General features: G+C 32.8%; 1 protein-coding gene and 1 non-coding gene across 4 annotated transcripts in view; both read right to left on the reverse strand.

The window, feature by feature from the left end:
• CNTN1 (contactin 1) overlaps window positions 1–12,397 on the reverse strand; it is a 378,978-nt gene that overhangs the window by 112,370 nt on the left and 254,211 nt on the right. The gene's annotated exons all lie outside the window — the stretch shown is intronic.
• LOC113613102 (small nucleolar RNA SNORA18) lies at window positions 10,686–10,816 on the reverse strand. The gene has a single exon (XR_003430082.1). It is a non-coding gene; the product is annotated as a small nucleolar RNA SNORA18 (small nucleolar RNA).

Consider the following 12,397-nt stretch of genomic DNA (forward strand, 5'->3'; position numbering starts at 1 on the left):
AGTCCATTTTAATCTGGTTCCCAACTCTTCAACTCATTTTACTTGACTTCTAATAGCATTTGACCTTTCTTCCCCAAACACCCAACTTTTCTAGTCATCTGTGACAGCACATTTTCCAGAAAGTTTGAGAAAATTCTTAACCTCTCATCTTCTTCAACTTCCTTATAATTCCAAAATAAATTATTGAATTTATCCCTTCCTTTTCTTCAACACTTCCTCTGTCCTTGTCCAAGCTACCAACATCTCTCACTGAACTACTATGTCCTATTTGGTCATGACCCTCACCCCTGTCCCATCTATTCTTTTCTCTACTTAGCACTCAGGGTGACCTTTAAAAAATCCAAATTATGATCAAATCATCCCTTTCTATAAAAACAAACTAAAATCTTTAAAAATGTTCCACTTCTTGGAATAAAAGCCGTAAGTGTTATGATAGTCAACTTGGCTCCATTCTCTAAATTCTGTCCAATATTCCAGCTCAACTAGTGCCACCATTGCACTTACACTCTGCTCTCCAGAAGAACATTCCCTTTTTAAGACCTTAAATGTATCTTGTTATCTCCTATCTCTGGTTCTCCAAGGTGTTTCCTTTCCTGGAATTTGATCTCTTCATACCCCACAATCTTACCACCTTCATCTAAATAACATTTACCCTCCCCCACCAATATCAGTTCAAATCATTTCCTTAAGCAAGTCTTTCTGTTTTCTGTTGTTACATTTTGCCATAGCACATTTTACTTAATGTGATATTATATATATCATTTACAATAAAATATTTTTGCAATTATATGATTAAAGTTGGTTTCCCTGAAGGACTGTAAGTTTTATGAGAGGAGGAAACATGCCTGATTTCTTCAGCATTGTATCCCTGTGTTACATGTGTACAGCTGTATGTGCTGTATCCCTAAGACCAGCACAGTCCCAGGGATATAACAACACCAAATATACATTGTTTGAGTGAATTTTTCAGCATGCTTATTAAGACTTCTGGCATCTGCTCTTAAGATAATACATGTTTACTTCTTTTCAGGTACAAGCAGAGTTAGGACAGCAAGTTCATATAGCCCATCACAATGGCAGAATTTTGTAAGCACATAATGAGACATTTTGATGTCAGGATGAAGTACACACTCTTGTCACTTCTTTTCCCACTTCCTGTGCCCCAGAAACTTACATTTTACCATGTGTTCTCTTTCCTGCAGACCTTTGTACATATCACTTGCATTGCCTGGATCCTCCCATCTCCCACTTCTATCACTTGGCTAACTTCAAGTCGTGGTTTAGATGCCCCTTTCTTCTCTAGAATCCAAAGGGTATTAGGGATCCAAAGGGTCCTGGTTAGGGATTGCCCCTTGCATATTTTCATTTTAACTATCCCTTTCTATTCTAATTATTTAGTTGTTCATTTCTTCTACTAGACTGTAATTCTTTGAGGAAGGGACTAGGTCTTATTTATTATTACATACAAATTATGTATTGTGATATCTGACAGACAGGAGGAATTCAACAAATAAATATTCCATAAATGAATTAAAATACCTATTATCTAAAATGTTTTTTATTAAATTCTTTTAGTAATTTCATATGATTTTTCAGGTAAGATAATGATAATATTATAAGATAAAATAGCTGAATTGAGAACAACTATTTCTATCCATATACCTGAGTTCAGCTATCAATTAATAATATATTTCAAATTATTTGTAAACAATTTCATGAGTAAATATAAACGTTTTAGGAATAATGTGTAAATTTATAGAGAAAAGAATGCAGTTGACATATAAGAAAATGGACACCTCTAAGTTTTTCAACCACCCATATTTGTTGTAAAGAATTAGGCCTTTACAAATTCAAAATTTGTAATACAAATCACAAATTTACAGAGAGATCTGCCCTTTCTGTCAGCTTCTGGAAGGTAACCTGTAGTATTCTTTCTTTGCCTGGGCATCTTGGGTCATACTGAATAGTTCTAACCATGTGATTTAGGGTGGAAGTTAGCCACACCTGTATAGTTTTAAAGTAGGGGCTAACCATGCCAAAAAGACTAACATTGTGGCTTAGGGTAGGGGCTTTGGGTCATGTGTTATCAATCAACCTAGATATTGAGATTAACCATTTGGGTAATCAATCAGTCAATCAATGCCTACATGATTAAGCCCTGGTTAAATTTCTAGATATCAAAGCTCAGGAAAGCATCCCTGGTTGGCAATACTCTGTGCCTACTGCCACAGACCATAGCTGGTAGAGTAATGAATCCTGACTCCATGGGGAGAGAACAATGGAAGCTCTATGTTTGGTACGTCTCCTGGGCTCTGCCCCATGCATTTCTTCCCTTCGTTGCTTTTAATCTGCATGCCATTTGGGTAATAAATTGTAACCATGAGCATAATAGTTTTCAGGGAATTCTGTGAGTTCCCTCTAGCACAAGGAAACTGAGGCTGGTTTTGGCAACTCCTGGAACTTGCAGTTGGTTTCAGAACTGAAGATGGTCTTGAGGATTCTGCCTGACTTTGTAGTTGGCCAATTCTACATATCATACTAAATAGAATTCACCTAAGGGGAGAGGGGTAAAGAAATATTATTTTATTACCTATAACTATCTTTTTAAAAATATTTAAAGTAAGAAGAGAGTAAAGTTGTGTATATGGGGAAGGTAATAATAAAAGAGTTTTTCTTGAGCCATTGTAGGTGCTAACTGACATATTTCTGAGACAATTTCTAGTGAGAAAAAATAAAATAATATAAAATAATTACCATAAAATAAAATAATTTAAACACTATATATTAATAAAACAGACTGCTTTAATGTGCTTTAACATCCTTAAAGTTCAATACATCATAGTACTGAACTTTGACATTAAATATTCATTAATGGAAAGATATTAAAAAATATTTTTAAACTATCATGACACAAGATAATAGCTATATTTGAGAAAGAATAATGTTTGCATAAAATTAAAAGCACTTAGCTCTATTGCATGCTTTTATTATGTTAACTCACTACTTGGGTTGCTCCATGTATCCAAATGAAAGATAATCCTGTTGCTAAACTTCCACTATTTCAATGAACCATGGGATTAGATTGGACTTTAAAAAATAAAATACTTCAGAAATTAAAATTTAAAAAAAATTCAACCTTAAAAAAAAAATTCAACCTTATAATAAAAAAAATGAAAGCAGGAAAATAATATAAAAATAATTTGCGACACCATAATTACCCTTTGTAAAATATTTGAATGCTGTACACCTAATAATCTTCTTTAATGAAATTACTATAATTTTCCCCAAAATCTCAGTTTGAAACACAGTGCTGTTTTCATATTCACTTATTTAATCCTGAGAGGAATAATGTTGTTATGCTTTTCATACTTTTCACATGTAATGAAAAACACAAACTATTTTGTCTTAAAATATCATATTAAAGTTATACTTACTGAATCTTCATAATAAACTCCTTAAAAACTTTTAATTAAACTATTCTAAAAGTTTAATGCTAAACTCATTTTAAAAGTTAGGCTTGTTTTAAACATTAGGACTTAGGTAGGTAATGATAGGCCGATTTGCATAAAGCAGTAATAAGCGAATTTAACATTTATTCTCATTCAATCTATATTTGGTGAAGGTGTGGCACTGAAACACCTCAAAAGGAAAATAAAGAAAAAATATGCTATATCATTTCCAATTGAGTTGTGTATGTATAAAAGCTTTGCTGACGTTTTTATAAATGGTACTAGCACTTTCCATACCTCAGGAGAAGTTGAGGTTCTCAGTGGTCGACAAAACGCTTACAAAGCAAGTAAAGATCATGGCTCTCAGCACATTCTAGCCACAAATTAGATACGAATGCTCTCTCTATTTTCACTAAAAACCACAGCTTGGCTGAATTACAAAATGCTTCCCTTCATATGAGGAGAGTTGAATCACATACTGGAAATTGTGATAGCACAGCTCAGGGATGTTCCAAAGTGTATATGTGGTTTACCACTTAGAAACTTCCCAAGTTTAAATCAAAAGACTTCCAAAATATAAATGCCTATTCCTTCCTTTCCACTCCCCCATGAACTAACTTTGAAAAATCAGTCCTGCAGTATAAATGAGTCTGAATTACTAAGTTGTATTAACAAATTCAGTTAATCATGATGAACAAAGAAATATGCCATAAAGTATATACAAGGTCTAGATAAAGCTTAGAGGTCATAATGGTTGTATAAAAACATCTCTTTTGTTCCATTGAAGTTCAGAATGAAGAGACAAATATGGAAGACTGGAGGAAAACATAGCTTTTAAAGAGAATACTCTAGAAACCTGTAAGCAAAAATTATTAAATATGTATGATACATGCTATATCCATGAAAAATAAACATTTTTCTTTTTTACTTTTGGCTTCCTAGGTTAAAGAAGGAATAACTAGCAAATTCATCAGATGCAACTGCAAACTTTAACACCACCATCACCAACACACGAGCAAAAAAAAAAAAAAAGAAAGAAAAAAAGTAAGCGTTTTATAGGTGCCAGGGGCTATTATAAATACATTACATGTGCAAATTCACTTATAACAACAACCCTGGGAAAGGGGTACTATTCTTAACTGTATTTTAGAGATGAGGACACAATAATACTGTAACTACAACCACCACTACTGCTACCACTGTTGCCGTTAATAGGATACTACTACTGCTGCTGTTAATATCAATATTAAGATTGCTACTACAACTTCTGCTATTGTTACTGCCATTGCTATAGCTACTATGAACTCCTACTAATACCTGATCTAGCTTATTAAATGCCCTTAAGATGCCTTGCAATGTGCTAGCTACTTTACATATATGTTTCCTATTTAATTTTTATAAGACTCAGGGAGATATGTTTAATCTTTCCATTTTACAGATAAGGAATTTTAGATTTTAAGTTAAGCTACTGGTAGAAGGCTCAATAGTTAACCTGTTTTCCCCAAGTTAAGCTGTTGACAAAGTAGTGCTTCATGGATCAAACAACTGAACTTAGATTCACAGTTTGGTAGGTAAAAGTGGATATTTTCTCATAACAGGAAAAATACAATATGTTATATTTTCTTTCTTTCTTTCTTTAATTTTTAACCTATTTAAATGCTCAAACATAAGAAAATAGAAAGAATAGTACAATGGCCACCCATATACTAACCAGTTAGATTCAACAGTTGTAAACTTCTTGCCATATTCACTTTATCTAATTATCTAGCTGTCTATCTATTGTTGAATCCTTAAAAAACAAATTACTGATACCATCGTAATTCATTCATCAAAATATTAAATTGAATCTCCAAAACGGTAAAACCATTCTCTTAAATAATCACAGACACACAATCACACACAACATAATTAACATTAGTTTCCTAATATGATCTAATATTCAAGTTAGTGTTATTCTAAGTAATGCATCAGCATTAAGTTTGCCTGAATGTAAAAAAAAATTAAAAAGACATAACTTATAAAATCTTATGAAAATGAGTATTATCATTACAAATATACATACTTAAATATATTAGGGAAATAGTTTAGGATAATTACTGAGAGGTCACCCCGTACTTACTCGATCAATGGAGATGTTGAATATCCCTGAATTTGGCTATTTTGATGGCTGAAGAGTTCAATTTTGATCAATCGGACCATTTTAAATTAAAACTCATAAGGAAGGAAATTTTCTTTTCGATGTCTACTAAGCATTTTAAATGATGGACAAAACCATCAAAGCCTTGGGTTTAGAACCCATATTTTTGAGTTGAAAGAAAACTTGAACACTGTTTAATTTATATGGTTTTTAAATTGGTTTCCATTAGCCTTAGTGTTCTGAAGACCTTCATGGATCACTTGGTAGAAAGAAGGGATCAGAATGGGATGTGTTTTGGGACAGGAAGATGTGAGATGCCCTATAGTTAAGGCTTTGGTCTCCTACACATGCTCACAAACATGGGTACAATTTTTTCAGTTAGACCAACTTTACCTTCATCTTTGATATTTATTGGGGTTCTAATTTAAATTTTCTTTGCAAAAAGAATTCTGCTGCTAAAAACCTTCTGTTGCTGTTTCTCAAAACTTCTGGTGTGGCCCCACTTCCTCATATGACAGATGAGAAGCCTGAGGCACAGATTGACTGCTTTGCCCAAGATCATATAACTTGTCAAGGGCAAAACAACAACAAAATTCCAGATCTTTAGATAATGTTCTGTTTTAAAAACTAGTTTTTTAAAAAATTAGTTAGTTTTTTGGGAATATGAGAGCTAATGACAAAATAGTATATATCTAGTGTGATATAGTAAATAAAACATCAAAATTGACAATGTAAAATTATAAAATAAAATTCCTAAGACACCAAAAGTTTATATGTTTATTTCCCCTTCTTTTTATTTTATATACACACTGTATTTTGCAAGCATAAAGAGCCAGAATAATTATTCCAGTGATGATTAAGTATGCAAGGAGTTCTATGTAAAACAAATGGGACTTTAATTTTGAATGAATTTTTAGAAATTTCTCCAAACCAGTACATTTCTGAAGAAAAAAGACTTGCTGCTATATGTGCTTAATTCCAAATATTTAACCTTATCTTTGACAAATGCTTCCTAAAGTCTAGACTCTGGGAGTCTCTGCTAGAGAATAACTTTAGCTGGCATGATCTCTGCCCTGGAAGTGTGATGATCTAGAAAATAGCAAAATAAAATAGAATAGTTAGGTGTAAGTCACGTGTTATTAGGGTAATGAAAGGGAGGTAGAGAAAGTTCAGACAGAATGAGGGATGATAGAATTCTCTCTTTTCCAGTTAATTACCCTTAGTAGAGAAACAATTTGGGCACAGGTAGCCTGCCTTTGTGGGTTTTGTGTGGACCACAGAACTATGTCAGGGGACATTTCACATATTTCTTTCTTTCTCCCAAAATTTAAAGAGTCTTGAATTCGTGAAACACATGCAGTCTATCCTCTACTTCTGATACTATTTTGAAAAATGCTTTATCTATCCTCTTATAATTTCTTTTTTTGTCTTCAGCACTCTCATTTGCTCAAAATAATATAACTTCTCTTTGTTTCCAACATACTATGCTTAAAACTTTTCAGTCCCTTTTTTCTTAAGTCTTTTTTAAAAAAATCTCCCTTGAGAACATCATTTCTCAATCTTGACCCTATGGATAATTTGGACCAGTTAATTCTCTGTTGTGGAGGACTGTCCTCAGCATTATGGGATATTTAGCAGCACCCGTGCTAGACAGGTGCCCGTAATACACCACTTGCCTGCAGTTGTGATAAACAAAAATGTCTCCAAATATGACCAAATTTCCCTAGGGAGAAAAATTGTTCCTGGTTTAGAACAAGCATTTTAGGGCTTACATCATCTCACTGTGCCCTCTTGGTTTTCTGCTGTTTCTTCAGCTCTAATTTGATTCTTGTCTTAATCTGGATTATGGCCTAACACTCCTTTTCTGCTGTAACCTGTTGCCCCATAACTCTGGACAATCTTTACCTTCTTGTTCAATAATGACAGAGAGCCAATGAAATTGAAAAAACAAACAAAAAATGACTTCTGTTTATTACTGCTTCTCTTTCTCTCTTTTTGCATGCACAGAAGCAAAACATCTGTTCAAATTCTGTTCTTCTAGTATGAGATACATGTTTCAGATTTAAACACATTTTTGTGACATGTTCAGTAGAATTAATATTTTCTTTCAGCCTTAGGGTAAGAAATCTGTCTACTTTGGTTTTGAATGCTGTCTATAAGTCAGAACAAATGCATGTCCACACACCTGCAAACACACACACATAACCTATCTCTCTAAAGGAGATCACTAAGAACTGCCTAGAGTTTTATAGTTAGGCAATCTGAAACTCTGTAGACTTGACTTACAATGTGATGCAAAGGTTGCTAATCATGTAGGGAGAATAAAGTAATTTGGATAAATTTGAACATAAAAAGTTCATTAAACAAGATTATAGAATAAGTTAGGAGTTGAACTGCTGTTCAACTGCTGTCTTATAGTGTTTCAAATAATGGGAGGGAGGTTATTTAAATAGATATAGACATGAGTACCAGTCAATGGATTAGAAACAAGTGGTGATGACCACAGGGTCTACAATCAAACCACCTTGGTTTCAAATCCAGTAAGTTGTATGACATTAGACAAGTTACTGAACATTTCAAATCTTGTTTCCCCACCTCAGAAATTGAGAAAAAAATCACAGTAATATGTGCTCCATAGAGGACTGCTATGAAGATCACCTGAGAAATACATGAAAAGCATTTAATCCAATGCTGGCTAAACAGCAAGCACTCAGTAAAATGTTGACTATTATTACCTCTCCATTGCCCTCAGCAAGGAAATACCTAGAATCTTTTGTCTCAAACTAGGTATCCAGTAGAGCAAGCAGTGCAAAATATCAATCATGAAAAATGAGATCTATAACCAGAAAAAAACTATCTGGCAAAAGCTTCTGGAATTTTCGATGTAGAATGATTGCTCTATTATAAAAAGTATTAGTAATAACCTGCCAGATCTTGTGCCAAGAACTTTATAGGCATTCTCTCATTGAATTCTCACAAAAATATTATGAAGTAACAAGTATTGCAAACTCAATGAAGTAACCTGAATGAAATAAGTGAATTACTAATAAAAGTTTACAGAGGAGGAAATCTGCAACTTAGAGAGGCTTAATCACTGACTCTAGATTAAGCTTAATGGAGCCTAGAGCTCTGGTTGTGGCAAAGCCTCTGAACAATTCATATGATATTTATGAATTCAAAGCAGGTATGTAAAATCTTCTAACTGAACTATAATTTTAACATTTATTTGTAAACAGAAAAAAAGGTATTATAGCAGCAATACCAGAATTAGAAAGTTTAAGAAACTCAACGTGGTTAACTAAAATAATGGCTCTGACAGGGAGAACTGTCAAATAGTTGAAGGAAAATGACTCAAAGTGGGTGTCAAAAGTTAGATAGCTCCTGAAAAAAAATTTCTGCAGATCAGGTACCACCATGAGAAAGGAATAAAATGATATATTACAAATACATATTTTTTGGTAGATAGTCTTACATCCTTTATAGAACAAAAGGGATTATAAATTAAATTGGTAAGTAAAATGACTCCGCTTTTGTATTTACTCTAAATGAGTAAGTAGCTATTGAACTGGAAAATCAAAATAGAAATCATTTTATATTTGGGCTTGAAAAATATAGGTATTTGCCATATAAATTTGACAGAATAAAAGAATGCCAGATAAACTACTTATAAGCTTATTGTATCAAAGCTCCAAAGTTATGAAATTTGTAATTCATATATATATGTATATATACATATATATACTTAACATCAACGCATAAATTCAAGTTCAAATGAAACATTTACTGACCCTAGTTACATAACACTGTAACACTCAGTGAATATTTATTGAATAGTGAAAGAATAAATAACATGACAGGTAAATTAGATATTTAACTTCTTAATATTTTTTCTATAATCGGTATTGTTGACTTACAACTTTAAAATTAATAGCTACATTTTAAAACTAATTAATTCAAAAGAGTTTTACATAAAGTAGGATCATAAATGTAATAGAAATGTTATTTATATATTTAAATTTTATAGGTCACTATAAATTCTTAAAAGAAATGCACATCTTCAAAAATATATAGTTACTTTTTTCCTGATAATTATATTAATATAATTGGAAAAAGTATAAAGAAAAAAATTTAAATCACACATCTTAGATATAATTAATTTGATATAGATATATTAGATATATTATAATTTTATATATATGATAGATGTAATTTGTTTAATTTCATAAAGCTTCAAGTTCCAAGTAGGTCAGGCTGTGAAATTTGAAACCTTATGCACGGTTGCCACATGGTGGTCAAGATCAAGAATAGCAAGCTAAACTCACAGCATGCTTGATTATTGAATATAACGTATTATTGAAGCCAAACTTGAAAATAAAAACTTAGGTTCTTAAAATTAAAAGTGTAAATTTTTATGTCTATATTCTTCATGAATTAGAGTTTCTGATATTAATTTTTAGCAATTAAAATTATTAAAACATGATGGTGACAATGACATCAGTTTTGTTAACTGTGATAGCTACCAACTCATTTATATTTAAATTTTAAACTCATAGGGTAGCTCTGATTTATTTTGGATCAGAGTCTGTGCTTGTCTTTTGTTCCTACAAAAAGTGTAAAGGTTTTTTTGTTATTATGTGTAACACAGGCAAAATTATTTAAGTCAATACATTTTTAAGGAATTTCACATGTTCTGATTCCTTCCACTGCCAATCACCTTGGTTTCTTCAATGTTTGATCCATAATTTTCAAGATAACCCTTTCAAAAAGAATTTTGTCTCAATCCACAGTTGTCATGTTGTCGGTCCACAATTCTTTTAGTTGGGCTTCTTTGATCTCCAGTGGAACATGGACACACTTCAAAATTCCCCACCTGTAATCTTTGGGATCCAATTTCCTCAAGCAATTTACTTTAGGACCATGTTTAGGGTCAAAAGAGATGGATCTGCCTGGCACTGAATTTTAGACACCCTCTAAACATGCATTAAGTTCAAACCATATTCACTCTTAAGCTATCGCACCTTAGAACAGTACAGATCGTTGGGATATGCCAATACCCAAGATAAAAAGGTTGACTGTTAGGTTTTTCATAGTTTATTAGCAGCTATCTTGAAGTTCTTTCCCACAGATCTAACACGTAGTTCTCTCAGTAAAGGAAACCACACGGTTACTCTATGAGGCATTTCCAACAATGTAGGTCTGCAGAAAAAGTCCCATTGGGATAGACCTCAACAGTGCCTGTGTTCGTCTTATTCACTGTTTTATACACCCTAGTGCCTATCACTATTCCTGCTGTGGTATGGGTTCAGTACTATATTTTTAAACGAACAAGTGATATTCAATAATTGAAATGTTGCCAGAATTAAATAAAATATAAAAACATGATTTAAAAAACCAAAAAATTATATACTGACATATTTGCTAGTGCAATTTGAATAACAGACAAACGCAGGCAGCAGTGTTCCTTCCTTCGAATTTGCTTTCCCCAATACCTGCCATCCCTGTTATGTTTTCATTCGCTGAGCTTTAGGTTGCAAGAACCCCTCCTTCTGAGTGTTCTATTAGTGACCCCAGAAGCAATTACTAGCCATTAGTACTGGCTTCCAAAAGGTGGATCAGACCCATACGGTGTTTTACTCAAATTTGTGTGGTACATTTAGCAGTGAAGTGTGACTTTGAAGTTTGCTTTAAAAGAGAAGGAGGATGCAAGGGAAAGCTTCATAGATCCTTCTTAGGTTCAAAAGGCAGAATTAAGTTTAATAATTCAAAATACATTTCTTATCTGGGTTTTTTAATTATTTACAGAGTTAAATCGACTTGTCCATCTACAAAGTGCTAAAAATGTGTCTTTGATACTTTTACTCACTGAAGTTGCATACTTAACCAGTGAGTATGTTTTATGCCACTGATTGTTATTATGCTTCTTATATGGTGGAATGAAGCGGAAACTGAGCCCCTGAAGCCAGAGTATGGGCTCAGAGTCAGGGTCTGCTCTGGCTTCCCTGAGGGGCAACAACATGAACCCCTGTGGCTAACATCCACAAAAGGAAGGAGTACAGTTGGTGATGACCAAAGTCTCTTACATTGTTATGACCTAATGTAATAATTATTTCTTAATTAGTCTTTCAGTGGTTTACTTTTCTCTTTTTTCAAGCCATGGGTCTCTTTTATCTTATTTCTCTCTTTTTTTGTCTTTTTCTCTCTCCTCCTCCTCCCCCCCCGCATCTCTCTCTTTCTTTCTCTTCTTTCCATCCCTCCCTCCCTTCCTTCCTTCCTTCATTTCTTTTTTTGAAATGTTTATTTACGTCAATCAACATAAAGTAACTTATTTTAAAGAACATAAAGAGGCTCCACATATGAAGTTTCAGCTTAACTTAGGGTAAGTTATACCTTCAAATCTATTTTCAGAGACTCTACTGCAGCTATAAGTAACTACTTGTATAAACTATGCTTGTTGCATTTTAGAAAATATTCAATATATAATATCAAGCAAATTCAAAAGTCTACTTTTTTAAAATAAAATCTCTGTTTAGCTCACTTCTTTTCTTCAAATGAGTAAAAACTGAGTGCTATTTGCTTTTCTTGCAAAACAAAACACAATTTGAAGAAATTATTAAAGACAATGGTGCCAAATTTATTAATGTTGGGCATTCTTATAATTAAGCACATCAAAATAGATATATAAAGAAAAAATATCACATGGTATAATGTTAAAATCATTCTCTACAAATTCCCAGTTGTTTATTTTTAAAGTATAAATTTGTTTCAGAAACTGAAAGACAGTAGATTCACTGTAGATGTACAGTTTTAGCTA

The sequence above is a fragment of the Aethalodelphis obliquidens genome, unplaced genomic scaffold, assembly GCF_003676395.1.
Source record: "Aethalodelphis obliquidens isolate GAN/ISIS:26980383/991018 unplaced genomic scaffold, ASM367639v1 scaffold84, whole genome shotgun sequence".
In the NCBI taxonomy this organism is placed as follows: domain Eukaryota; kingdom Metazoa; phylum Chordata; class Mammalia; order Artiodactyla; family Delphinidae; genus Aethalodelphis; species Aethalodelphis obliquidens.